Source organism: Misgurnus anguillicaudatus, chromosome 18, assembly GCF_027580225.2.
Source record: "Misgurnus anguillicaudatus chromosome 18, ASM2758022v2, whole genome shotgun sequence".
In the NCBI taxonomy this organism is placed as follows: Eukaryota; Metazoa; Chordata; class Actinopteri; order Cypriniformes; family Cobitidae; genus Misgurnus; species Misgurnus anguillicaudatus.
The window spans coordinates 6,256,669-6,284,106 of record NC_073354.2 but is presented as its reverse complement, the minus strand read 5'-3'; the positions used below and the strand labels follow the sequence as shown (position 1 = coordinate 6,284,106).

Genomic DNA, 27,438 nt, shown 5'->3' with positions numbered 1-27,438 from the left:
ATTTACATACAGTACAAGCACTTCATGGGATTCAAATCCATCATCTTGTCATTGCTAGCGCTGTGCTCAGAACAGCTTTACAGCACACAGACAGTTAACACAAAAGTTAAAGATGTTAAAGATCATGCAAAGTTATATGTATTAATATTTATTATTCATTAAAACATGTTTTTGTCATTTGGTGATGTCAAATTTATCCCCCTTAAATGTTGTCCCCACTTTTATAAACAACTAGTTAATCATGAGACAGATAAAGAGTTAAAAGAGGATGTTTTTGTGTTTCTTAGTGAAGTTACTATGAAAATATAAACTGAATTTATTAGCATATTTGCATAAATACAGTATATGTAAAAACTGCACAAAGTTTGTCAAATGAGGCAAAAAGCAGGATCAATTTTCCTGCTGGTGTAAATAAACGGGTGACTGTTTCGAAAAGCAATTAGTTAGTGAGAAAAGCAGAGCCGGGTTAGTCAGCGTGATTAAACGTGATCATGTTAATCCAACTGTATCTAGAACTGGATGAAATCTGTGCTATTTTAGCAAGGCGGCATCACGGATAAACAAATTTCTGGTCTAACGCAAACGTGGCATTATACGTGACACAAGGTCATCTCTGCTGTGCTAATAACGCTCCACTTCTCTGCTCTGTAGCAGGACTCTATTTATAAAATCATATTAATTAGCCAGTATTTTTAAGTCTTTGCATCTGAGTAATTTCCTGACACTCGAGGTCTCTTTCCTGTCACTCATTAGCCTTTATTATGCGACTCGATTTTTTTTCTTTGCAAGCCTCTCATCCGCTGAAGCACGGTCGCTCGTGGACCACCAGCTGGAGGCACTTAAGTCTCCACAGTTTAGATGTCTCGTGTCCATGGGAATCCGCATCATTAGCCCAATTCAAGTCCTACAGAATGGCACAGAACCTCTTTGACATTCACATACAAATCCTCTCGGCACAGGCATCAGATTTGTTTTGAACTTGGCAGCCTCCTCGACCTCCAGGTAACGTCATGCTACCGAATCAGTCGGGCAATTTGAGCGACTTTCATTGAGATTGGCGGAAGAGGCAGGGGATAAACATGAGCACACCCACACGCGACAACGACATGGAATGCAGCAGCTGAAATTTGCATGCCGCTCGGTAATACATTAGTGAACATCACTTGGCAATCTGTTCATTCTGGCTTAATTGGATTTTAATACTGCCTCTGATCTTGTTTTCTAATTAACGGCAGTGGCTGGCAACCAAGCAGAACCGTGCAGAGAACAACACCTTTGATCCCGGCCATATGGAGCTCCTCCAAGCATGCCTGGGATAGAGAAATCCGTCACCTCCACGCTGGGTGTAAAGGTACGGGGGCGAAACAGGGAGGGTGGCGTGGCGAAGACCGACGCTCCGGGTGGCTTTCCTATTGATTAATTTTCCTCACGATCGGTTGTGATCACAGATTAATAAAACATGAGCCGGTGAACTGATGCAAATAAGCCCTTGCATGCTTTAGGGAAATGTCAATTGCTTTTCTAATCTGTTTATTTCTCCCCTTGTGGCCGTGCTGTCTCTCCTCTGTTTCTGATGAAGACCTGCTGAAATATATTCCTTTTCTTCCTCTGGCATGTCTTGTGATGTAGGCAACACATTTTTACACGCTCAACTTCCTTTTGTTATTGAATGCTATTTGATGACAAAAAGATGCCCTCGTACGAGAAATGACACGTAATGTGTGATCAATAGATATTCTTATGTGGCCTGCTTGAATCATGACGCAGTAAACTGTAATAAGAGAAAGCCTATTTGCCAACTGCAAATAAGATAACGTATGACATTGTGTGCTAAACTTCATGACAAATGTTTGAAGGGGAAATGAGATCACAGTGGTCAGATAATAACTATTAAAATGTTTGCATCGTGACATTTTTTTTCTTTGATAGTGTGAGATCCTAAATGCACCGACTCTGGAATTGACCAATTTTACGCATAATCGTCCGTACCGCTAACCGGCAGGTCTGTCTCACCACATTCCAATTCCGAGCCGGTCCTTTTGTTGCCAGCGGTTCAAGCAATAACGTCACAGCCACACATGGAAGCACACACTCGCAGAGGAAGCAGCACCCGACCATTATCCAACAGCAGTATCTGTTTTGTGGACCCGGCCAGGGTGCCGTGGGTGCGCTTTGTGTCCTGTCTCAAATGGCACACTTTGGACTTGTGGATATCTTCAGAGTCCACACTTTGATGACATCATGTAGTGCAGACCTTATGACCCTTGACGCGAGTCCACGAGGTGCGCACCGAAGTCGTATTGTGGGACAGACTTGAGCATCTTGTCGGAAATAGGAAAAGAATTTGCCCATCAGTGTGAACTCCTCCCTTTCGTCGTCTGATTGGTCTGATTGCTCTTGCTCAAGGACTTTTGGGTTGGTGAAGTGCGTGAAACCTGCTGCAGTGCAGGCTTCCCCGAATACCGCATCAAAGGTGCAAAGGTGGCGCTGATGAGCACACTTCGGAGCTTAAAAAAGACAGATGGGACACCCTATGAACTCGTAGACTAAGCAAAGCCACAAGACAGGGCCTTAGGGCCTTTTGAATCATGGTACTGATGTCATACGCCCCAAGCGACAATGATTTAAAATTGGAGAAAACAATGAGAAAACAATAAATAAAATGACACGAGATCCGTGGGAGTAACACGGAAACAACATCAGTGGTCCCGTCACGGAAAAAAGCTGAATTCCGTGACATGGTCACGGATAAAGTGATCAAATTTTCCATGACTATAACACGGATTTCCATGAGATCATGTTGATTTTCCCCATGGTGGGTTTTTGTGTTTGTCTTGTTTTGTGTCCCTTAACCTCGTCTGCGATTGGGTTCTTCCCCCGCTGTCTCGCTCGGTCGTGATAGTGACCAGGCGGGCAGTTCATGACAGTGTTAGCTTGTTTCATGTTTCACTCTGTTCATACCTTACCATGGGATTGTAATTTATCCTGGGTATTCAGATTGTATTTTTTCCCATTGTACATGTGTAAACCTGGGTTAGTACAGTAGTTTAAATATAAAAATCTTTCATACTCACTTATATGGGAACGAACCGCGGGAAGCTCTTAAAAGCACATCCATCTATCAATAAAGGATTATGTTATGTGTGTTTTTTTAAGTTTGAGTATGTTTTTAATGCTTTTTTCTCATAAAATGCATTATTTTTCATATATTTTATCTTAGGGAACAATAGATCAAATGTATTTTTTCCTGAACATTATAAAACCAACATACAGCTTTGTACTAGGCATTTTACGGAGGACATCTTCCTCAATCTAAGACAGTAGCTGCGTTTACATGGACATTTGTAATCTGTTTAAATGATCAATCTGAATAAAAATGCTCCATGTAAACACCTCAATCGGACTAAAAAGTGCCAATCTGATTGAAAATCGAATCCGCTTGTTAGGGGTGGTTTATACCGTTTGTAATCCACTCAAAATGACATGTATACACTTGATCGGATGGATAACTGAAACTGGGATGCTCTGCGCATGTGCCATCTTTTCTTTTTTTAATGGCGGTTGGCAAACCCACTGAAAGGTGCATTTCCGCCACCTACAGGACGGGAGTGTCGAGCATATGCACACGTGCAATGACGTAGAATTGCTGTAATGACATGTGACGCAAATAACTCGAGTTCCCTTTCAGTCGGTCACTACGACGTCACGTCGTGACCGACGAATTGGGAACTCGCTTAGAGAGACCAATCTGCTTCGTATACTACTAAAACGCCAATGAACTTGGCATTGAGATATTTGCATAATGTTGGCGCCGCCCCGCCAGGTGCGTATATAAGGCGCACGTGCAAATAGGGAAATCAGCTTTTTCGCTTCGAAAGCCGGCTTTATCTGACTGAGAAGCTACTATCTGCTCTTCTGGGAACGGTTGCTGAAGTTGATTGACAAGCAGTACTAACACAGCGGACGCTCGCAGTATTCCACTGCTCTGCATATTTTTTGTTTTGAGTTTAGTGTGTGCGTTGCCTTTCCCTGTGCGCATCATCAGCTGAGCACCTAAAGAGTGATTTCCCTAAAAGAGTGATACGTGAGAGCTCTGTGTCTTTTTAAAGACAGCCACTCTCTCGTATATTCGGAGATCAGCGTCCTTTCAGGATTGCTTTTCGTCCGTGCGATCTTGGATGTGAGAGGTATAAGGGTTCCAGTTACGGTCACGAGCGCTGTCTTCATGCTTGGGCATCAAGCACTCTGAGGCTGCGCTCGTGGAGAGTTTTTGTTCTCTCTGTGAGAGCATAACCCTCTTGGATTGCGGAGACGACTGACGTTTCTACGGGAATGCTGTCCGCGTCTTTGCAGTGCTGACACCGCCATGGTGCGACTGTCAAGCGCTCGCATGACGCTCTTCGCATCACTACGCTGAGGAGGACAGAGGATGCGTCCTCCACCTACCGGCCTTTCATCCTCAGCCGGTTGAGGTTCCGGTGGAGACGGCAGAGTCGTGTTCTACGATGTCTGCCGAATCCATTGGACCTCCTTCTGGTCCCGTTCACTTCTGCAGCATCAGAGGGGTGTCCAATTTTCCTCCGAAGTGGAGTCGTTCCGGAGATGGCGGCCGTGCCCGCTTGAGCGGCGGTAACGGTAGAGTTGGAGGGGTTAACCCCTCTCCGCCCGAACCGTACCGCCCACGTGATTGGTATTTCGGAGCTGCTCGGGCCTCTCGGTCCTCTGCTCCTGTGCCTTTCTTCCAGACGGCACGAAGAGCTGACGTGGTTTGCGGCCATCCGGCCGTTCAGCTTCAGCTTTCACCCCTCACCTCCCTCACCAATGGAGCCGCTAAGGGCAGGGACCCTTCAGTGGAGCGGGGGGTTGCGATGCAGCTGCGTTCCTGGAGGGACCACCCAACCCTTACCACCCGTGTTTTTAGATAGTCGTCCGGTTACGGGCGCTGTCCGTCAGGCATGTGGAGAGGCGGCTTAAGCCCAGCACGCAAAAAAGTTGCGACGGGTTCAACAAGGATTTACGAGGGAGGCTGCGACCTTCAGTCGTGCGATGTTCACGACAGTGGTTCAAGATCGCCACCTTTGGCTGTGTCTGGCTGACGGACGCAGGCGAGAACAACTTCTTGAATGCTCCTGTCTCACAGACCGGCCTCTTCAGCTAGGCCGTGGAGTCGTACAGCTCCGCTGCGCAGACTGAGGCGATCTCTGTGGTCATGCCCCGGCGAAGGAGAGCTGCCCTTGGTAAAAACCACCACGCCGGTTCCTCAGTCTGCCTCTCGCCGTCGGCGTCCTGCGGCGACCACCTCCGTTCCCCTCTTCGGACCCCATCTCGGCAGCGCGGGGGGAACCGGTCGTCAGCAGCTCGCCCCGCCCTTAGCCGCTTCCCGTGAGATCGGGAGTTTAAGTGGCCAGTAAGCGGGCGACCTGGATTGGCAGAGGATCACTCTTCAGGAGACGGTGATTCGCTCCTTCCCCCGATAGAGGGTCGGGTGGAAAATTCTTGGTTTGCATATGTTCCACCGGCTGTTTAGCCGGTGCCCACTAACCACACACAGAGTGCATTCCTCTTCCCTCTTCAGGTCTCCAGAGGATCGAGAGAGCCGTGAGCGGGCACACACCAGCTCACCCTACCTCTCCTCTATCGCCAGCGGGTGTTCTGAGGAGTCCGAGCCCTCCACTCAGGAGACCGGACCACCAGCAAACCCGTCGGAGTCTGCGTCCTCAGCTGAGGAGACCGGACGACCGTTTCCCTCAGCGGGCTCAGGTCAGTGTCACACACACACATACTGTAGATGCTTATGCTGTCACGGCAGACGCACCGGCAGTCCCGCCTGTCCCGCTTCGCTGCCCCGCCGCGGGTACTCCGGTAGTGTCGTTAATTCTCCTCGTACGGTGCCTGGGTGCTTGGCTTCAGTTCCCAGCCCGTTTCGTTGGGTTTTACGCACGATCCGCCTCGGTTACGAAATACAATTACTGGCACAACCCCAAAATTCTCGGGCTTTCGTTTCACTATAGTGAAAGTATCCGATGCACATGTACTGCGTGCATAAGTCGATGTCCTGCTGGCGAAGGATTATCGAGCCGGTCCCTCTTACCGAGATGATGATATGATGATAGGGTTTTCCAGCCTTTATCTCATAGTACCCAAAATACGCGGTGGGTTACGATCGATTTGATTTACGCCCGGCTCTACGAAGGTGGTCTTTTTTTTTGGATGATAACGCCGAGGCTCGTATTTCAATATTCAGATCGGTTGCAGCTTTAGACCTGTAAGACGTGTACTTTTGTGTCCATCTCCCCTCGCCTTAGACCGTTTTTTCGCTCTGCGTCATGGGGTGGGCATATTAATATTAAGTACACCATTCGAGCTGTCTCTCTCTCTCCGTGTCTCCATGAAAGTGCTAGTCACGGCATTAAAATATCAGAGAGAGAGCGTTGTTCGCATTCTGCTTTATTTACGTTGACTTATAATAGCCCGTTCTTGGCAGACGTGCGCGAACACAAAGAGTTAATGCTTCGGCATCTCGCTCGTTTAAGTCATCAGGTCGACTGGGAAAGAGCAACTTTGCCCTGTGCAGAGGATTCTTTTTCTCAGTATGGAATTAGACTCGATCAACTAATTGGCGTGTTTTACAAGAGCGCGCAACTAGTCAGTTCTGACTTGCCTCGGTTTAATTCGAGGGAAGTACGCGGTCCCTCTGATACAATTTCAGAAGCTCCTGGACATATGACAGCATGCTGCAGCCGTGACACTGTTCGAGCTGCGTCATATGAGACCGCTTCAGCGTTGGCTTTACGATCGAGTCTCGAGGAGAGCGTGGCGCACCGGCATACATTGTGTAAACACTACACCTGCGTGTCATTTAAATTTCCCCGTAGTAGACCCAGCATTTCTGATAGCAAGATATGCCTCTGAGGGTCTCCTGGCATTCTGTAGCATGCGATGCCCTAAGCACGGGATGTTCAGCCACGTATGACGGGCCTGCAGTCTGGGGTGTGCATAGCACCCCAACTGCCGCGAGCGGTGCGCTGTATATCTGGGACTTGTACGCTCCGCTATGGAGATGCGAGGGAAGGATGTATTTGTTGACACCGATAACTTTGCGACTGTTGCGTTATTTACCGTTAAGGCGGTTTTGCGCTCTCGTCACCTGTCGCATCTCGCTCGTCATCTCCTCCTTTGGAGTCAGAAGCATCTGAGGTCCCTTCGTGCCATTTACATCCCGGGATCGCTCAATACAGCGGTACGCGCTTCCGAGCTGCGCCCCCGGCGAATGGCGACTCCACCCCCAGACGGTCCAGCTAATTTGGAAGAAGTTCGGTTGTGCGTAGATAGATCTGTTTGCGTCGCCGGACGATACCCACTGTCGCCTATTTTATTCACTAACCGAGGGCAGCCTCGGCGTGGATGCGTTGGCACACAGCTGACCGCGGGGGGTGCGTAAATACGCATTCCTTCCAGTGAGCTTTATTGCGCAGACACTGTGCAAAGTCAGGCAGGACGAGGAGAGCCTTTTATTAATCGTCCGTACTGGACGACCAAGAATTGGTTTTCATAGTTAATGCTCCTCGCGACAGCCCTCCCTGGCGGATTTCCCTGAGGAAGGACTTTCTTTCTTAGGAAGGGGCACATTTGGCACTCGCGCCCCGACCTGTGGATATCCATGTACGGTCGTTGAGCGCGCGCAAGGTTTAGGTGATTTATCGCAAGCGGTATCTAACACCATCGACGCGGTTCGAGCACCGTCCACAGGACGGGCTTACGCGCTTAATGAAACCTTTTCGTCACCCGGTGCTCTTCGCAACGCGAGGACCCAGAGAATGCCCTTTAACATTATGCTTTTATATCTTTAATATGGGTTAGATGGTAGGCTGTCCCTCCGCCATTAAAATTGATATCGCCGCTATTTCTGCTCATCACTCACTTATCTACGGCAGATCAGTTGGCCAGCATGATTTAATTATTACATTTTAAAGAGGCGCTCGCAGGCTAAACCCCTCGCGCCCTCCCTCTTTTTTCCTGAGACCTGTCCATGGTGCTGAAGCCTTCAGGTCTCCGATTTAGCCTTTGCAGTTTGCGAGTCTGAAGTTTTTATCAATGAAAACTCTGACCCTGCTAGCATTGGCCTCCATGAAGAGAGTAGGAGATTTACATGCATTCTCTGTTGACGATTCGTGCCTTTAGTTTGGTCCTGCTGTCTCACTGAAGACCCAGACCAGGCTACGTGCCCAAAGTTCCCACCACTCCCTTCAGAGATAAGGTGGTGAGCTTGCAAGCGTTGCCTTTGGAGCAGGCAAACCCAACCGAGGCTTTGTTGTGCCCCGTACGCGCACTGCGATTCTACGTGGTCCGCACGCAAAGCTTCAGGACCTCAGACCAGCTCTTTGTTTGTTATGGTGGCCAGCAGAAAGGGAAAGCTGTCACTAAGCAGAGGATGTCTCATTGGATAGTTGATACTATCGCCCTGGTTTATAATTTGCAGGGCATTCCTTGCCCCTTAATTTGAGAGCGCACTCCACTCGGAGTGTTGCCTCATCTTGGGCATTAGCTCGTGGTTCCTCGCTAACAGACATCTGTAGAGCTGCTGGTTGGGCGACACCTAATACGTTCATTAGATTTTACAATGTTCGTATCGAGCCTGTATCCTCTCGTGTTCTGTCCTCACCAGGGAGGACACGGAGGGCAGACTCGCAAGTCGGCTTGCAGACTCGCAAGTCGGCTTGCAGCCTCCGACTGAGGCTCCAAATTGAGTTTCAGTATGGAAGGCTAACAGAGCAAAGATGCGTAATGGTTTGATTTGCTCTCTCCACTGCCTTGACAGCCTTTGTTGCGGAGCATTGGCTGTCAGCCTTTCACTAGCTGTATTCTTACGAACCTACGTGTTTGGCCAGGGCCCCACATTGTGTCCCAACGGGTTCCTTTGTGAGTATTATTCCGTGGGGTTAATCCTACCAGCCCACGTTTCCCTTAGCAGAGCACTGCATTGCTTACACAGCCACGGCTGTCATTTATACCTCAACTACGATTGACTTTCGCCCACCAATTGCCCTTAACGGGGCGGTGGCTTCCGCAGCGTCCCTATACCGCTCAGATAGGGCGCTTCCCAGTCGCTGGCACTACTGTGGGTTAAAGGAACATCTAGTGCCCGGCCTTCTGCCTTAAAACCTAATTCTCCTTATCCTTAAGTGGAACCGGAGGGCTTTACGCAGACACTGGAAGAGGTCAGCCCCTAGTGGCGTTTTGGTAGGGATTCCCAATTCGTCGGTCACGACGTGACGTCGTAGTGACCGACTGAAAGGGAACGTCTCGGTTACGGATGTAACCCTCGTTCCCTGAAGGAGGGAACGGAGACGTCACGTCCCGTCGCCACAGGTGCTGCCACCTGCTGTTTAGGCCGGTCACCTTCCGGCTTTCTCAGCGAACAGAAGCTGATTTCCCTATTTGCACGTGCGCCTTATATACGCACCTGGCGGGGCGGCGCCAGCATTATGCAAATATCTCAATGCCAAGTTCATTGGCGTTTTAGTAGTATACGAAGCAGATTGGTCTCTCTAAGCGAGTTCCCAATTCGTCGGTCACGACGTGACGTCTCCGTTCCCTCCTTCAGGGAACGAGGGTTACATCCGTAACCGAGACGTTTGTTTTGTTGAAGGAAGTCACAAGAAGTGATTGTCTTGTTAATCTTGTTCCTATTATCCTTCCAATTCCCCATAAAGTGATAAAAGACAGCGTTGTCCGGTCAGTCCATGATTTATTCTCTGATCCACTAACGCATGTGTTTGGACTCGCTCTCGCGAACGGTCCCTGCAGCACCGCGTGAAGTAAAATACACTTTTTGGGCACACGTGATTGGGTGTTTTTGCTGCTGCTTTATAATCAGTGAGGCACAAAGCAAATCTTGAAACAGCGTGAAACTATATTTGTGCAATGTGCGCATGTCAAATGATCAAATCTGATGTAAATCTTGTGTCATATAAACACGCACATCAATCCGATCACATTATTAAGTGTTCATGTAAACGCTATGATAGGATTTATTAATCGGAAGGATTTTAATCCGATGGAGGCAAAATGTGTCCATGTAAACGTAGCTAATGCTAGCTTCACACAAAGGCTCATTCTCATTCCCACTGTATCAGGACAACCTGTTGATTATTGACCACAACATGTAAGTATTTTTTATTCTTTGGTGATGTGTTTTCTAATAACAATCATAATTGGTAGCAATGATGTAAACAAAATGCTAGCCAGTTAGCTAAAGGCTAATTCTGATTTGACAAACGCTGGCTAACCCCCAACCTGTTTTTAAATCCAACGAGTCTGACCTCCCTAGTAAGGCCATACTGTACAATGGGAATCTGCAACCCATTAACAGCATGGCATACAATGACTCCTCTTTCTCTAGAAACACAACAAGGTCTCGGCCCCTTTATTCACCGTAATTATTCAAATTATAGAAATTGTGATTAGGGCTGGGTATTGCCAAGGGCCTCACGATACAATACATATCACGATACATGTAGCATGATACAATGTATCACGATACGATACGATGCTGTGCATTGCGATACGTTGCGTGTTGCGGTACATTGCAATACTTTTCCTTTTTTCTATCAAACATGTAAAAAATAAAGCTGATTTTTTTTTTCTTTTTTCTTAAAGCCAAAGTGCATCGACACATCGGCTTTGAAAGCTGTGGGCGTTTTTAAATTTTCTGCCATTTTCTCACTCCCCCCGCTAACTTCTCAGACATTGGCCGAATGGCAGTTTTGACAAACAACTTGACAGCGACAACTACAGTAGGGGCGGAGGAGGTTGTTTGACGCACACAGAGGGATTTGATGTGTGTGTGTTTTTTAAATATCGATAGTAGAGATTGAAATATTGATAAACTATCGTGGAAAAATGTATCACGATAGTTCGCTGTATCTGTATTTTTGCACAGCCATAATTGTGATATCAGAATGTAAGGAAGAAAAGAGCTGTAGTCCTGTATCAGCTGTTTGTTTTAGTCCTTTGAAAGCAATTTCTGTGAAAGAGAATGCCTTTGCAGTGAAATTGGATCATTGTAACTTTGCAAATACTTTTTATGATCAGCATTAATGCACAATAAATAAAGTTGAAAAGGTGAAATCGCATAACAGCATGCGATTTAATAACTGATAAATCACAAGCGTCTATCTGTGAAAATGTCAGCATGCACATCCGGTCTGCCTGCTAAAAGCAAATACAAATATAATGTCAAAAGATTTCCTGTCACATTTGACATTTTTATAGATCTTTTTGATGCCATAATTAATTACTGTAGCAAACATATGAATGTTTAATGAGGTAAGCACTGATTGTGATTGGTTGCCTGTTACTAAACAACATCATTCTTGCCTTAAATACTGTACTGTATGCATATGGCATAGTTTTATAGTGCAGAGGTTAAACCCCTTTTCAAAATCAGATGTGGGAAATGTTGTGTACTGATTCATTTAAATTTACTGTGCACAAAAAGTTTATTTTACATTCATATTAAAAAGGGACACAAGTACTTATTGTTAATTGGGCATTTGCTTTTTATACAAATCAAATGCTTCTTCATTAATTTGTTTAGTTTTACTCATGAAAAACATGGCAAACGTTTTTCTAAATAGTGAATAACTGAAGTACATCTGTGCTCCTTGACCCACTTCAGCAATAGTTATTGAAATGATGTGTTTGCCCTTCAGAATGTAATTATTCAACAGAATGTGTTGTATCTTTAAGAGCAGGGCTTTTTGGCTAATATCCCAATACATACAGTCCTACTCTGTACTAATGACAAAACACTATTAAAGCAATCATTGAATGTTAAATATCAAGGTCTAAGTCTAATTCTTCAATTTAAAGTGCACAAGTTAATGCTTGGTGCTGACCCTTCTGCTTTGTCTCATTTTGCTCTAAACAGCACTTTACATTTTCACACAATAAACTAATCAAAGCAAACATGTTTTAAACCTGCCTTATTTATTGAATATACATCAAGTCAAGTTTCATTTTAGATGACATTATTTAAGGATTCACTGTAAGAATATATTTGAAATCTCTCTTTATGTACATGATTTTATATATACACAATTAAAATTGAACAAAATCACATTGCATTTTGTACGTTTTTTTATTACAGTTCTGTTTTTGTACCTGCATGTTTCACTTGGTTATCCAGTTATCTCCCTTTTATTAGACCCATGATCCCTCACTCTCCCTCACCTGATCATCGTCTGTCATCATCACACCTGTCACTCATCAGTTTATCAGTTCATCATTATTTAAGTATGTGGTTGTTGTCATTATTTGACCATTCTCGTTTGTATATCGTTAGTCGTATGTTGAGGCTTTGTTCCAGTTAATGGTGCATTTTGTGATGCAACTGTATGTTAGATCCTTTATGTTTGTTAAAAGTTATATGTTTGCTTTATCTCATTGTCCTTGTATTCATCCCACACCAAGCCATAACAACAAGATGGCTAATTCGTATGTTTTTGTACAATTTCCTTTTGCTTCTGTGACGTCTGTCTGCCTGTGTCTGCATGTTTTCAACCTTAGTGTGCTTTTTTGGCACGACTTTTGTAAACAAAGATTTACAGAAAAGCTAAATTAGTTAAAGAACAGAATAAAGAAGTAATGTACATTAAGTGACTACACATATAATAGAGATACAGCGCAACTTCTAAATGGGCGTGTCCGAATCCACTTTTGCTAATTTAACGACGGGAAAAATGGTTTGTGCATCGAGCGCATGGTCGAAAAGGGTTGGTCCTATTTTTTTAATGAGTAATGGGAGTATGTTGGGCGTAACGTGCAATAAACCAATGAGAGTCTCAGCTCTCATCCCTTTTAAAAGCCAGTTGTGCTGGCGCTATGTCTAATCCCTATTTAGATGACGGACTTTGTAAACTGAAAAACTAAGCGGAGGAAGAACATCCCCAGTTTAAGATTAATGTTAAATAATTGTGAAAAGGTTTGTACTCTAAAAATTCTTTATTTGTAACAAACAGGAGATTTACAAACGGCTCTCAGCACGTTTCAGCACTTGGACAGCGTCAGTTTTTTTAGCAAAGAGTTTTTTTAAGCATTACTTAAAAATGTTTCTCATCTCAGCATATCCACAGGAACAGAGTCATCATATACAATAAATCCGTGAGGTAGCATTTAAAAAAATAACATTTAAAAACAGATGCATTTGTTTAAAGCAAAGCATTTATTTACTTACCAGGCTACAGGTTAAGCAGCTCTTTGTGCCTTAACATCTCATAATCGGTCCTCATTTATGTCCAAGAGACTCAATAATAATCTTTTACATTCAATCCTATAATCTTTCATATTTAAATTTTTTTTTGTGCTGCTGCGCATTCGTGTGTGTGATAAGCAAACCCACGTTGTCATCCCGTTTATAGGCGCATATTACTAATGCGCTCTTTAAATAACAAAAAAAAAAACTTATATTGACTTTAAACTTTAGACCAGGTTTTTGTTGGTCAATGGTGTAGTCTATTTTAGTTGCCTCAAAATAGCAACGCGCCAACAATGCGCTTGAACACACCTCATTTTCAGACCAGAACGCCCATGGGCGCAAAAGGGGGCGCAAATGCATTTGCTATTTAAACAACGTGGCGCTAAACGTGAAAATAATAATTGCACAGGGTGGAAACTAGCAAAAGACACTTGCGTCGCGCATTGCGCTGCATTGTGACGGGTGTAAGATAGAGCCCTAAGTGTCTATAATGGAAATATTATGTCAGGTCAGATACATTTTCTCTTATAATGACATGCAGATACACATTGTGATGCTAACGCTCTAAAAACATGGTTCTTAAAAGTACTAAAAGCTCGTAATCATAGGGGGACCGCTAAAAAGCACCTTTGAACCATAAGTTGTGCTAAAGCATGACTACACTGTAAAAAAACACAGCATTTTTGTCTAATCAATGCATATTTTTTGTTACTTTAACTTAGCAAAATTAAGATAAACAATTTTAAGTTGAATTTTTAAGTTAAGTCAAGTTTTTTAAGCTAAAACTTAAAATAGTAGGTTGAATTGATTTGCTAAATCCAGTTGTTTTAACTTTGTGCTGAATTTGATTACAGTGTATAACACTACTTGTGTTTCAACAAAGTAAAACATGGTTCTCGACAAGTGATGAGTTGCTGTAACTTATTAAATCAAGTGAATACAGAAATTATTATTTATAATAAATTTGCTTTAGTTATGTCAACTTAATTTTATAAGTTATACTGTAGCAACTCATTACTAGTCAATACAGTTTAAAGGACAAAATACGTTTGTACAGTGCAGGTGCAACAGGTTCTACATAGGTGATGTTTAGCACTAAAAATGGTTCCTGTCTGATTACAAGCCAGTAAACCACTTTTAGGGGGCGTGCACACCAAAGCTTTTACGCATGCAGCTGGTGTATGTTTTCAATTGTTTCTAATGGAAGCGCGGCGTTTTTCGCTTTTTCCGCACTCAACACTGAGAGGTAAAAACAGGGGCATAGCACAAGGTCCCGGGCCCTATGCATAGGCAGTCCTGATGGGCCCCCCATTTTATTTTTCTAATCACCACTGTATGATAACCAACTTGATTCAGTCATATTTTATTTTGCTAAATGAACAAGACATTCAATTTTTTACATTACTTAGAACATTTATTTTGCTTTATTACTTTAAGGCATGAATTAAATTTTAAATGTGCCATTTTAGTTTTGTAAATTATCAAAAAGCTCCTTTCATAATAAAAGACAAACAAAAATTGTGTCACTAGTCATTTTTATTTGGAGAAAAAAGGCAAAATAAAACAAATGCTTTTGCTTACGTGCTATAGCTTCCTCAAATGTATAGCTTATACTGAAGTTTTTTCCCCAGTAAATGCCCACTGGCATTTATAATGTTTAATATAATGTTGACATGATATGTGCCAAGATACCTATGACACTGATTAGCCTATTATTGCTTATTCTGATATTATAGCATATTCATTTAAAAATAAACATGTTTCAAATTAGGCTATTATAATGGAGTTTTGTATGCAAACAGCATTGTTAGTATACAGTTTATTTCTTTATTTGAATGTAGTCTATAACCAAATGATCATCTGAAAGTGTATGTTCTGCTTTTTCAATGGGTTGTCTCAGTTTATTTTTAGCATTAATAATCGCGGGGATATTCAAACAGTTTAGCACTAGATTGTGATCGTGTTCTAGTTTGTGCTCACCTTTCTTTGAAAATAAGTCAGTCACAAATCGTTTCCCCTCGTTTCCTTCTCCTGTCTTTCCTTTCTTTTTAGTGCCTGATTTAGCTTTCTTTAAGAAAGACAATTCAACCGCACAGCAGAAATTTGCGCTTCACCAGACGCTCAAAAGCGTAAATGCGCGTGCAGATTTACTAAACCATTTGGCGCATTAGCAAGGGCTGGGACCGTGAGACTTTAAATAGTTTTTACTCAGTCCGATGCCCCTGGTTAAAAAATATTCAACTTGGGCCCTGTCCCAAATGGCGCACTTCATGTGGACTTTCGGTCTTGTGGCCTTAAATTGTGTGTGCTTGAGTCCGTAGGGCGTCCCATCTGTCATTTTTACGCTTTGAAGGGTGCTCATCAGCGCCTCCTTTGCCCCTTTGATGCGGTCTTCAGTGAAGCCCGCACTGTAGCAGGCTTCGCGCACTTTACCAACCCAGAAGTCCTTGCAAAAGAGCAATCAGACCAATCAGATGACGGAAGGGAGGAGTTAACAATGACGGGCAACTTCTCTTTCTATTTCCGGCGTGGCGCTCGAGTCTGTCCCAAAATACAACTCCGGTGCACCCACGTGGACTCGCATCAAGGGTCCCTTAAGTCTGCACTACATGATGTCATCAAAGTGTGGACTCTGAGGAGGACCACAAGTCCGGAGTGTGCCATTTGGGACAGGGCCTTGGAGTGAAAAGCTCAGCTCGTCAATGTCAGTTATCACACTTCCGTCCAACCACAGTGGAGGAGGGGCAGGACAAATATCAAAACGCATCGTTCAACGACACATAAACAAAGCACTCAGCTGAAGAAAGCTGGCAGTCGGCTTAAATAAAGCTGTGCGTTTTCAGCCACATAAAAAAGCTTTGCTGTGCACACACCTTTAGGGCTATTTAGTCCTTGTGTTCTCCTAATACAGAGATCAGTTTCTCATTGTTTGATAGCGTGTGAAATGTCTGGTGTATGCTTTTTATTTTTTGGTAGAAAATTGTCTGAATATCTGTGTGCATTCTGGCTTTGGTCACTGTGTGGACACAATCTCTCCTCTTGTGGCAGTCATGTCTGCCCAGTGAGCTTTAAGGGCTCATTATAGTCGTGCGTAGGTCGTACGGCGTAGCCGCCGGGCAGGTTTTCATTTATACTTTTGCGTCGTCCTCCGCGCCGACGCGCAAACACACGCACAAACCGCTGGTAGGCAGTATCCACGCGTGTAACCACAGTAGCAGGTGGACCGTCAGAGAAGAAGAAGCTTGGCAAGTTAACCCACAAACGAAGAAGAAACAGCAACTTGTTGTGTATGATTTGAGAAGACCAGCAATGATGGAAGTAAATAAACAGCGGCTTTTGTTGCAGTTTGAGTAAAATCACTCCTCAACTTGTCTCATCTTTGTTTTCACCGTCGCAAACGGAAATACCTATGACGATTTTTTTTTACCTGACGGGAGGGGTTCTGGTGGACCAATCACAGCGCTTGTGGTCCGCGTAGATCTGACGCGCTGTTAAAATTTTTGCGAGGTGCACGTCAGGCTACACAGAGCTAAGTAGAACTTACGCACGACTATAAATCGCCGTCGCAGCTACGCCGTAGGACCTACGCACGACTATAACGAGCCCTTCCACTGAGTCTGTCTCTAATCAAGACTGGTTTATCATTGTGTAAAGATAGTTTGTCATTCTGTAATCTCTATTTAGGGTTAAATTATATTACATTACATTTAGCAGTTGCTTTTATTCAAAGCGACTTACAAGGATTAGGAAACAATAAAGCGATTTGTCACGTGGAGGCAATAATACGAGAAGTGCTTATACCAAGTTACTTGTTTTCAGAATTCCTAAACGATGCCTGTTGAGACAGAGAGAGAAAGGTTGGGGTGTTTTGTATACAATGTATTTTACTTTGTTATTGTTTTCGTGTTTTCCAATGAGTGTTGTGGTTCTGGTTCAGAGCATCAGTATGATGATAAGTATCTCTCTCTCTCTCTCTCTCTCTCTCTCTCTCTCTCTCTTCTCTCTCTCTCTCTCTCTCTCTCTCTCTTTTTCTGCCCTATCTGTTTGTTTGTCTCTTTTTTATCACTTAATGCTTAATACTTTGATCATTGTTACTGATTTGAGGATTGCTGTGCATAAGAGGGTCTACTGTTATCTCAGATGTATAAAGCGCTTTACGATTAGCAGGTCTTTGATCCTTTTCTGACTGTCCTTACAGTGAGAGCAGCTGAAATGAAAAGTGAGAAGTTTAGAAACAGTAACTCAGCGCATGTAATTAATGCCCAGTGGCGGAGACAATCAATTCAGCCGTTGTTCCAGCGATGTCAATCAGTCATCTCCCTCCGGCAAAACAGTTTTGAGTCAGAGCGATGCACCTTTATACCTGTGGAATAATATCCAGTCATGTCAATCAAGTCAGTGAGCACAACAAAAGTATGTAAAGGATTATCACATGGCATTAAAAACTGATCCAAAATCAAAAACGTAATGATCTTTGTATGAGTCATCCGTTCAATGAGACTTCCTCCTGCTTGTTTGCAAGAGCAATGTTTTTGTAAAAAACTTAATTTTTTTTATCTTATTCGAATTTTCCACAAAGTTGGGAAAAGCCTGCATGAGTTATTTTATCAAGACTAAGTGAAATGTAATAAATCAATGTTGGTCATTGATCATTGCCATCATTGAAATATTACAACACAAGCATAACAATGAATGAAATTGTTTTGATATACACCAGCATATGTTTCACCTTGTATGTTAATATTGTGCTCATGGTCATGGGAACATTTTTGATGACCAAAGAGGGTTGACATGCTAATGGTGTGTCAAGAGAAGACAAATGTGGCCACACAGGTTTGGGCTGAACTACGCTAACAGTCACCACACCTTCTGTAAGCTGATTTTTGATTGAAAGAAAGTTATGCTTTGACACACTAATAAGTATATAGAATATATAACATCACACCCATCACAAGCATTTGATGTTTTTAATCATCCTCGTAACTGCACCGAGATTTATCCAAAGAAATTTGCATAGTTACTTCTGAAGTACAGTACACTCCACACCTCAGCCAGGTGTTTTTACATGTATGAGTTGACCACAACACCCAAAACCACAAAGCACATTCATTCGTTTCAAATGATTAACTTGTTGACTGTAAAGCAGAAGAGTGACGTGTCAAATCATAATCCTCTGCATGTGAAGCCGCTGCAGGTAAACTCGGTTATTGTGAGTCTTAGCCACTGGCCTGACATTAAAATCGCAGGAATGTTCTCTGAGCTTTTTGATTTATGATGTTTGTTGGCTTGCCAAACGGCCTGTTATGCGTGTTGGGACGGATTGATTGAAAGATCCTGAGATTCCAAAACCTAGTGAGTTACCTGTACACCACATAGCTAATAGAGATGAAACCTCACAAGTGACCGACTGAGAAAATTCTCCACAAGCTTCATAAAAATAGTGCTCATAACTCATAATTGATTTCAGTAAAGTTGGATTTTAAAGGGCATCTATTATGAAAAAAATCAAGTTTTACAAAGTGTTTGGGCATAAATGTGTGTTGGCAGTGTGTGAACACAACCACCCTACAATGAAAAATAATATATGTATTCCTTCTTTTTAAATCCCTATTAAATCAAAGCAGACAGATTAGACATGCTGTTTTGATTCTCTTAGCAATGTGATGTCACACTGCTAAAGCCCAGCCCACAGTCGCTGACGTTGTCTGCTATTTTTTTCTAACCAAAGCATCACTTTTGGTATAGGGAGAGAAGAGCAAATAGCTTATTTGCATTTTAGGGTACATACAAGGAAACTTCAGGTTTTTGTTCCCACGCAAATAGGGTCATTTTGGACATGCTATAATAAATGATCTGTGGGGTACTTTGAGCTGAAACTTCACAGACACATTCTGGGCACAACTGAGACTTATCAATAATGTCCTTTAACAACAACAACAACAACAACAATAATAATAATAATAATAATAATAATAATAATAATAATAATAATAATAATAATAATAATAATAATAATAATAATAACAGCAATAGCAATAACAATAACAATAATATTATTATTATTAATAATAATAATAATAATAATAATAATAATAATAATATTACCAATAATATTAGTATTATTAATACCAATAATAATAATAATAATAATAATAATAATAATAATAAAAATAATAATAAATGTTTGTGAAAGATATTGGAATAAATACTATAGATCCTTTTACTGTTTGTACACAATTGATAATGTAACAATGTATGCGCACGCATTTTGGCAAGGGAAGTATGGGGAAAATCAGCAGGTTTAAGCAACACAGACAGAGAAAATTATTTTAAAAAGTTGACTTTATCAAATGGTATCCAGCTACCAGATCCGTGTACTATAGTGGAGTGGATAGAAGACGTTAGCAGATGGCCAAATATACAGATATATACATATATTAGTATATTATATTAGTGCAGTAAATGCAACAACCAGACATTTTGATGCTGGGAAACCGTTTTGATAAACTTTCTGAGTTGCTAACACGTTAGAACCAATGGGGAACAACACCACTTCTGTTGCCAAAATGCACGCACAACTATTTGATCACATGGGCTGTATAATAATGTATATACTGACTGAATAAAGTTCCACAATGCATTCTGGGATTGCCTTCTCCATAAAGATTAATACATGCAAGGCTATCTTAGATTTTGGCCAAAAGAAAATATTTTATTCTGCTATCCACCTTTTAAAGCACCTATGACCTCATGGAGTCACTAGGTTTTCAAACATAGCCTCAGTGTTGGTTACTTGATATTTTTTATCTATTTTATTATTTTCCTATATGTTAAAATATTTCCTGGATTCAGGTATTCTGTTTGTAATAGATATTTCACATTGCATTCTCTTATCTCTTTTATGCTGTGTGTTGCTGTGACTTGTGTGAGAACTAGGCTATCTGTTAAAGTCCTGCGGTGAGTCAGAATGTCAACACTGTTCCTTCTCTGTTTAGACCAGATTAACTTGTCAAACGACTGGTCGTTCACCAGACTGGTCTTTCTGAGGGAATCTTAGAGTCTGATCCTTCATGGGCCAATGGCAAAGACTTAACAAAGCGCATGGCTGATCAGAAGGAAAACACCGTATGGGGGGATGTATACCTGGATATGGCAATGTGGTTCATATGGATTGGCTCTTTCTAAGTCCTGTCTGGCAACCAGCTCACAAAGTCTGAACATTGATCTTCTGCATCCCCCTCTTCACTGTAAAACAAGTTGGTTCAACTTAAAAAAGTAAGTAACCTGGTTGCCATAAAATGTTGAGTTAATTCAACTTAAAAATATTAGTTGACACAACACTTTTTTGAGGTTTTTAAATTAGCTCAAAATTGTAAGGCAACCAGGTAACTTACTTTTTTAAGTTGAACAAACAAAATAGTTTTTACAGTGTTTATCCTGTAGACTGTATTAAAAGATGGACGACACGACATCGCTTCCTTCCATTGTAATGAATTGAAGCCAAAAAGGTCCGACTATGGGCGCTGCCACGTTACGTAAAAACGTCAGTTTGGAGCCAGGGGCGAAGCCGCGGTATCAAACTTCCACTCAAACTCTTGCATGCCCAATTCACAACGGCGATCATAACGACACGCCCTGTTTCTATAGCATCAAATTACTAGCTAAAATGAAACTTATCACAAAAAAGAACAATTGAACATATATCAGCGTGATAACAATTACCTTAAATGACCAAAACCATCTTTCGGAAAATTTTATTGGAAGTGTAAATAATTTTTTCATTTAGAGCCAAGTTGCATTCGTTTGCCTGGAGAGGGCGGAGTTTATGACTTGTACTGCAGCCAGCCACCAGGGGGCGATCAAAGAGCCAGCGGCTTGACTTTTAAAGACGTATAAGGCACACCCGGTTTACCCTCATTTATTGTTTTTCTCTGTCTCTGCCTGAAGTGTAATTTATATTCATGCATAGGTCCTGTGCCGTAGCTACGCTGTAAGCTGTACGTAGCTTTGCGTAGCTTGATGCACACCTCGCCAAAATTTTAACGATGCATTTGTTCTGTGCTGACTACAAGCGCTGTGATTGGTCCACTAGAACTGTTCTTGTCAGGTAAAAAAATGCTACTGTGGGTTACACTCGTGAATACTGCCTACTAGCGGTCTGCATGTGTAATTGCACGTCGACGCGGAAGACGACGCAGAAGTATATGTTTCTTTTTTCCATTGCGCTATAAAATAGTCTTGTTATTTTTTCTGTATTGGAATAAAATTGAACTGTAATTTGTTGACAGACCAACAGTAAAGGCGTAAATGTAAAATCCATGTTCAATATTTTGCAAAAAGGTATTCAACATGCAGTGATGTGTGACTTCAAAAGTCATCAAAACTGTAGCCATTGTTTACGTCATAAAGTACCGACACTTGTAACAGCAAACTCTTGTTATATTGACAACATGGTTACAATGTAAAATTAACTCAAAATTTTAAGGCAGAATGAAAATTTACATTTTTAAGTTGAAACAACAAATCTTTTTTTACAGTGTCTTGTTCATGAACAGTGACACAATGACTTGTCATTGTGATGCCAATTACATGTTCAGTGACAGAAATATTTAATTTTGGGTGATGAACTAAACATTTTGAAGAAGTTACACTCACCTAAAGGATTATTAGGAACACCTGTTAAATTTCTCATTAATGCAATGGTGTAATGATGTGGGGAATGTTTTCTTGGCACACTTTAGGCCCTTTAGTGCCAATTGGGCATTGTTTCTGACCATGTCCATCCCTTTATGACCACCATGTACCCATCCTCTGATGGCTACTTCCAGCAGGATAATGCACCAAGTCACAAAGCTCGAATCATTTCAAATTGGTTTCTTGAACATGACATTGAGTTCACTGTACTAAAATGGCCCCCACAGTCACCAGATCTCAAATCAATTTGGGATGTGGTGGAACGGCAGCATCGTGCCCTGGATGTGCATCCCATAAATCTTCATCAACTGCAAGATGCTATCATATCAATATGGGCCAACATTTCTAAAGAATGCTTTCAGCACCTTGTTGAATCAATGCCACGTAGAATTAAGGCAGTTCTGAAGACGAAAGGGGGTCAACACAATATCAGTATGGTGTTCCTAATAATCCTTTAGGTGAGTGTAGTAACATAAAATAATAATAATATAATATGTTAGGAAACTTTGAACTAAATGACTTGTTTTAGAGGCAATGTCTGTCATTTGGTAATAATTGTTTTGTGTTTTGGCATGTAGGTGCATAAAGAATTTGGGATGTCTGCATGGGAATCACGCTCCATGAGCTGATATATGGGTGAAACAGCAAAGAGACAGGGATTAAAGTACAACACGTAAGAGCCCTTACATCACAGCTTGCTCTTACATTTGCCATACCTGCTCCTGTTTAGTGCTTTGATTTAATTGGTAATTATTTTCCAGGGTTAATGCCTTAATTCAAATTGTCAGTGTATCGTCAGGAGCAGAGGATTAGGAGCCCCGTGGAGACGCAAGGAGAGATGAGACACTGGCAAAGGGAGGACAGCTCATTTTTACACAGGCAGAGAGGGAGGACAGCTCATCTTTGATCCGGCAGGGGCTTCGCAGGCCAGAGGGGTGACAGCTGCATTTTCTTTAGCCCACATTTGAATTTGAATTCTATCTTATGATGCAGCTATGTGCCGGCTTGGCAGGGCAGTGGGTTAATCTGCTCCGCACAAACGCCCGGCCTTTCTTCCCACGTGCCCTCGCAGAGATTTGAGTAATTAAACTTGAATCGAATGCATAAAAAAAACTTCACTTGTACCGGTGGCTGTCTTGCTTGTGCCAGGAGTGAATAGTCAGGGCTGCCCTGTCTCTCTAATCCCTCTTACTACTTCTGCCCTTCTGACTTTGGCTGGCCTTGTGCTGGAAGCTTGGCATTTCTCTCCGGGAACAGCTTTGCATGCGGGAGAATGTAACTTCTGAGCCCCTGCAGTGCATTGGAATAAACATCTGTGTTGGTTGTCAGCTAAAGGATTCTGCTCCAGCAATTTCACACAGTCGAGTCAAGATTACGTCACTCGCCATAATTGATACTGATGTTATCAAAACCGGCCCCTTTTACTTTCTTGACAAATACCCCTGATGGAGTGCAACACTATGGTCCTCCTATCCCATCTTCTACATATAGTGAAATAGATTTGGGGTGGGCCCACATTAGGCATGGTTGCCTTGAACCGTGCCCGAGTGCGATTATCCCATTCCCCCACAAACTTGCCCTCACACTGTAATTTTTCGATCCGAGCACTCTCTCGTCATTAGGATGCGATTGTTTTGAAGAAAACACAAAGTAAATCGTTCTCTCGACACGTGAAACCCATCGTAAAGTTAAATGACTATAATATTGCTTAGTTGATCTATCGCTTGTGCCGCTCAGACCAGTGGCGCAGCGTCTGGCCATGCAGGGTATGCACATGCAAATGGGTCCGGGCCAATAGGGGGCCCAGCCCTGGGCCCACCCCAGCTTTTAATAAAAACATTTTTTTCAATTACATTTTTATTTGTGGCCGCAATAAATATTTTTTTGTATGCATATCATGTGTAGTGATATCTTGTCTAATGTCTAATTTCTCCGTCATTTCTTGTTTGCGTTTATAATTTTTTTGCACTCTGCGGCTGCCGTAAACTACTATGCCATCATTTTTTTACATGACGCATCGCCGCACCGAAAAAAAAAAAGAAAACACAGTGTGAGAGGTTACTATAGCGACTATCTACATGAACATTAAGGATGGCGAAGAAGTTAGTCACGAGTCAAGAACTACCCAAAACATTTCGTTTTTCTTTATTTAAATCTACCCTTTAAAGTAAAAAAGTAAAGTAAAAATATTTGACTACCCTATTAAAAGTATATGTTGTTAACAGATCTGCGTGCAACAGTTAACAGTGCCAAAGGCAAGGTTGGGGGGGGGGCTTTGGCTTAAGGGGGCCCGTACATTTTTTTTGCATATGGGCCCGGGACTGACTTGCTACGCCACTGGCTCAGACGTTCACGTTACCATGATCAGCGCGCATCAGAAAGTTTTTTACGGAGGCAGATGAAGTTGAATGACGCAACTGACGTCTCGCCATTTCAACAGCGCTTTGATGCGATTTGCGCTAACAATGTGCGATCCGAGTTACGGAGCATGTACACTAGTCCGTATTAGGTATCTAGTCCTTTGCATTATGGTTCATGCTTACTGTACGGTGAACGTGATTTCACCAAGTAAGATGTCCATAATGTAAGGGAAAAAAACAGAACATGAGGTGAAACGATGTTTTCACTGTAAAATGATATTGTTTGTTGGAATGTATAGCATGTGCAGGCAATTTAATGAAAGAGACTCGAGGGCCCACAATCTGTTGAAGGGGGAAATGCTTACAGATTTAATATTAAAAAAGTCCTTGGGCATAATACTTCTTATATGACCAAAATATTTCATTGTATACAGGGTGCTGTAATTGTAATTAAGTGGCTGGATGACAGGATAAGGAGATAAGGTCCGATTTGGCACAGTCTTCCATCGCAGGCGCCTCAGTGGCCGACGTGCAGATCCCACATCAAAGTGAGAGTGGAAAAAGTCTTGCGGGGATGACCTGTTACACCAAACAACAAATAAAAGACACAAGACAGACAAAAAGAGGGAATTGATCGCGCCCCACGTTCAGTAGGTGGCATCGGGCCGACAGCATCGCTGTGAGGTAATTACATCTTATACGTCTCGGTGGGCATTATACGTGTATGTTTTCATTTACAACACAGGGACCTCCAAGGCCTGGACAAAAATCCCATTTAATAGTTACCTGTCAAGCGTAATTAACTGTGTTTTTCTTATCCCCTGCTTTTCATGTTGCCTGCAGCGAGACGTTCCTTTCGAGTTGTGTCTGTCTCAGCACCTTTGCCACCCAAAGCTCGGAGACGGTTTTAATTGCAACACGACAACCACAAGAAACACACAAAATCCTCATAAAACTATAGGAGCTGGCTGCGTTCCCAATGAGGGCAGCAAATCGGGGCGTAATTACAGGTAAGCAAACTCTCCATCTCAGACAGCTCAGCGGGGAGAGAGATGTTTCAATATTTTAAGTACGGTCACAGCTTGGTGGTTTATTTAGTCTTTGAATGCTGACTGTAGGCATGTGCTCTGTGGCAAATAAGCAAATATTGACCAGTTATTAATCAATTATTAATTAATCCTTCTTATCTTACCTCTTTTTCATGATGTAGTTTATTTTGGTTTTTGAAACAAAAGAGATTTTACAACCACACCTTCAAGGATTAATTGTAATTGTGCCCTTAGTGAATTTTTGTTTGCAGCATCTTAAGTTTTATTTTTTAAGTATTTTCTGCGATATCTCTCTCGAGAAACCATGCTTGTGCATTTTTTCCAGATTCCATCATAAACTAGTGCATTGCGTACCATTTAATTATGCTGTCGAATGATCCCAGTTTCAGTGCGGATAGTGACAAGGTTCTGATCTCTGCTTCTTATCAGTTTGGAGACATTTTTGTTATGAACGTTGATCTGCATTTAAAACCCTCAATGATAACTGCATTGTTGTGATGTCACCATATTGACACAGTATAATTGTTCCTGCCTTTTGTTCACACAGGACGCGTTCTAGGAAATGTTTCAGCAATGTTACTACACATAAAAAATACGCAACATTTTTGTCAAGTCAACATATATTTTTATGTTGCTTTAACTTAAAAAAATATATAAAATAAAATACTACTTTAACTTATTAAAAAAAATAGGTTCTTTTAAACCACAAATTCTTGTCTTGCACTATCCGTGTGAAGCGCCAGCACGACCTCACATAATGTGTCATCACGTCAAAAGGTTACGCATGACGTATGCAAAACTACGCCACAGTGTTTAAAACAGTGAGGACCATTCCAACATTGTTGTATGAGGAATTATACTAATCAATGTCTTTGTGTCAGATTAATGTTTAAAATGGTCCGCAAATGTGCGTTTTGCATATGTTCGACAGCGACACATGCGATACATACATTACATTCTCCTATAGGCCCATGCACAACCTACACATACAATGTATGCAGAATTTAAAAAATCGGGCAGTGAGCATACAGTATGCGCAAACTCTTCTGATGACGAAAATTGCGTCATGCACACTGTACGCAGACCCTTGCGTACGCATAATATGTGTGGACCATACTTTAGCCTTAACCCTAAAACATTTACCAATTTTCTGGGATCAATGAACTGTGTGAATGGGATTTTAGTGTCGGGTAAAAATAATGAGGTTTAGGAATATAATAAAGCTTTATAATAAAGTCATACAATTATAAAGTTGTAATATTTTGAGAAAAATATCAAAAAAGGTCTTTTACAAGAATATAATCAAGAAATACAATTGAGTATTGAGTATATTGAGAATAATATTAAAATAACCATATTATTTGTTTACTTCATTTAATTATTATTATTATTATTACTACTTTATTATTATTATTATTATTATTATTATTATTATTAAATATGTATCAATAATTACAAACCAGTATTCATCCCATCTAAGTGATAACAGATTAGGCTACATTTACAACCATTGTTTTTACTCTTTAAAGTATAATTTTATACTTTATTTGCTAACTAATTTTTAAGCTTATGTTCACCCAAAATGAATTTTTTTTTTATAATTTAGCCACCTTCATGTCCTTTAAAACCGATTCTTTCTTCTGTGAAACAAGATATTTTGAGAAATGTCTCTATGGTTTTGTATCATATAATTAAAGCCAATGGGGGCCAATGTTGTTTGGTTACCAACATTTTCAATGCTATCTCATGGCAATTCATACATATTTTACGAAGTGGCTAATTCGTATTAATTGCTATCACCGCATTTATACATTTTTGCACAATTTGGCATGACCCCTGTGTCGTTGGGTTTAGGGGTGGGGTTTCGTTTCTTTTATGATTTGCATGATAAACTTTGTACGCATTTATATGAATTAGCCAATTTTTGTGAGATCAAGTTGACATTCTTCAAAATATCATCTTTTGTGATCTGCAGAGGAAAGGAACTCATGCTGGTTTGGGATCAGTGTGCGTAAATGATGAAATAATTTTCATTTTTGGATGAACTATCCCTTTAGTTACTAGGAAATTACCCAAA

The 27,438-nt window shown here is 41.7% G+C and overlaps 1 long non-coding RNA gene across 2 annotated transcripts; it reads left to right on the top strand.

Moving 5' to 3' along the window:
• The first annotated feature begins 297 nt into the window (after positions 1 to 297).
• LOC129430122 (uncharacterized) lies at positions 298 to 26,680 on the top strand. 2 transcript variants are annotated; one of them, XR_012358560.1, is made up of 6 exons: positions 298 to 1,141; positions 1,236 to 1,351; positions 22,531 to 22,625; positions 22,741 to 22,887; positions 24,747 to 24,996; positions 25,156 to 26,680. It is a non-coding gene; the product is annotated as an uncharacterized lncRNA (long non-coding RNA). The 2 variants fall into 2 exon arrangements; XR_012358559.1 differs by having other exon boundaries at positions 299 to 1,141; positions 22,714 to 22,887.
• The last annotated feature ends 758 nt before the right edge of the window (positions 26,681 to 27,438 follow it).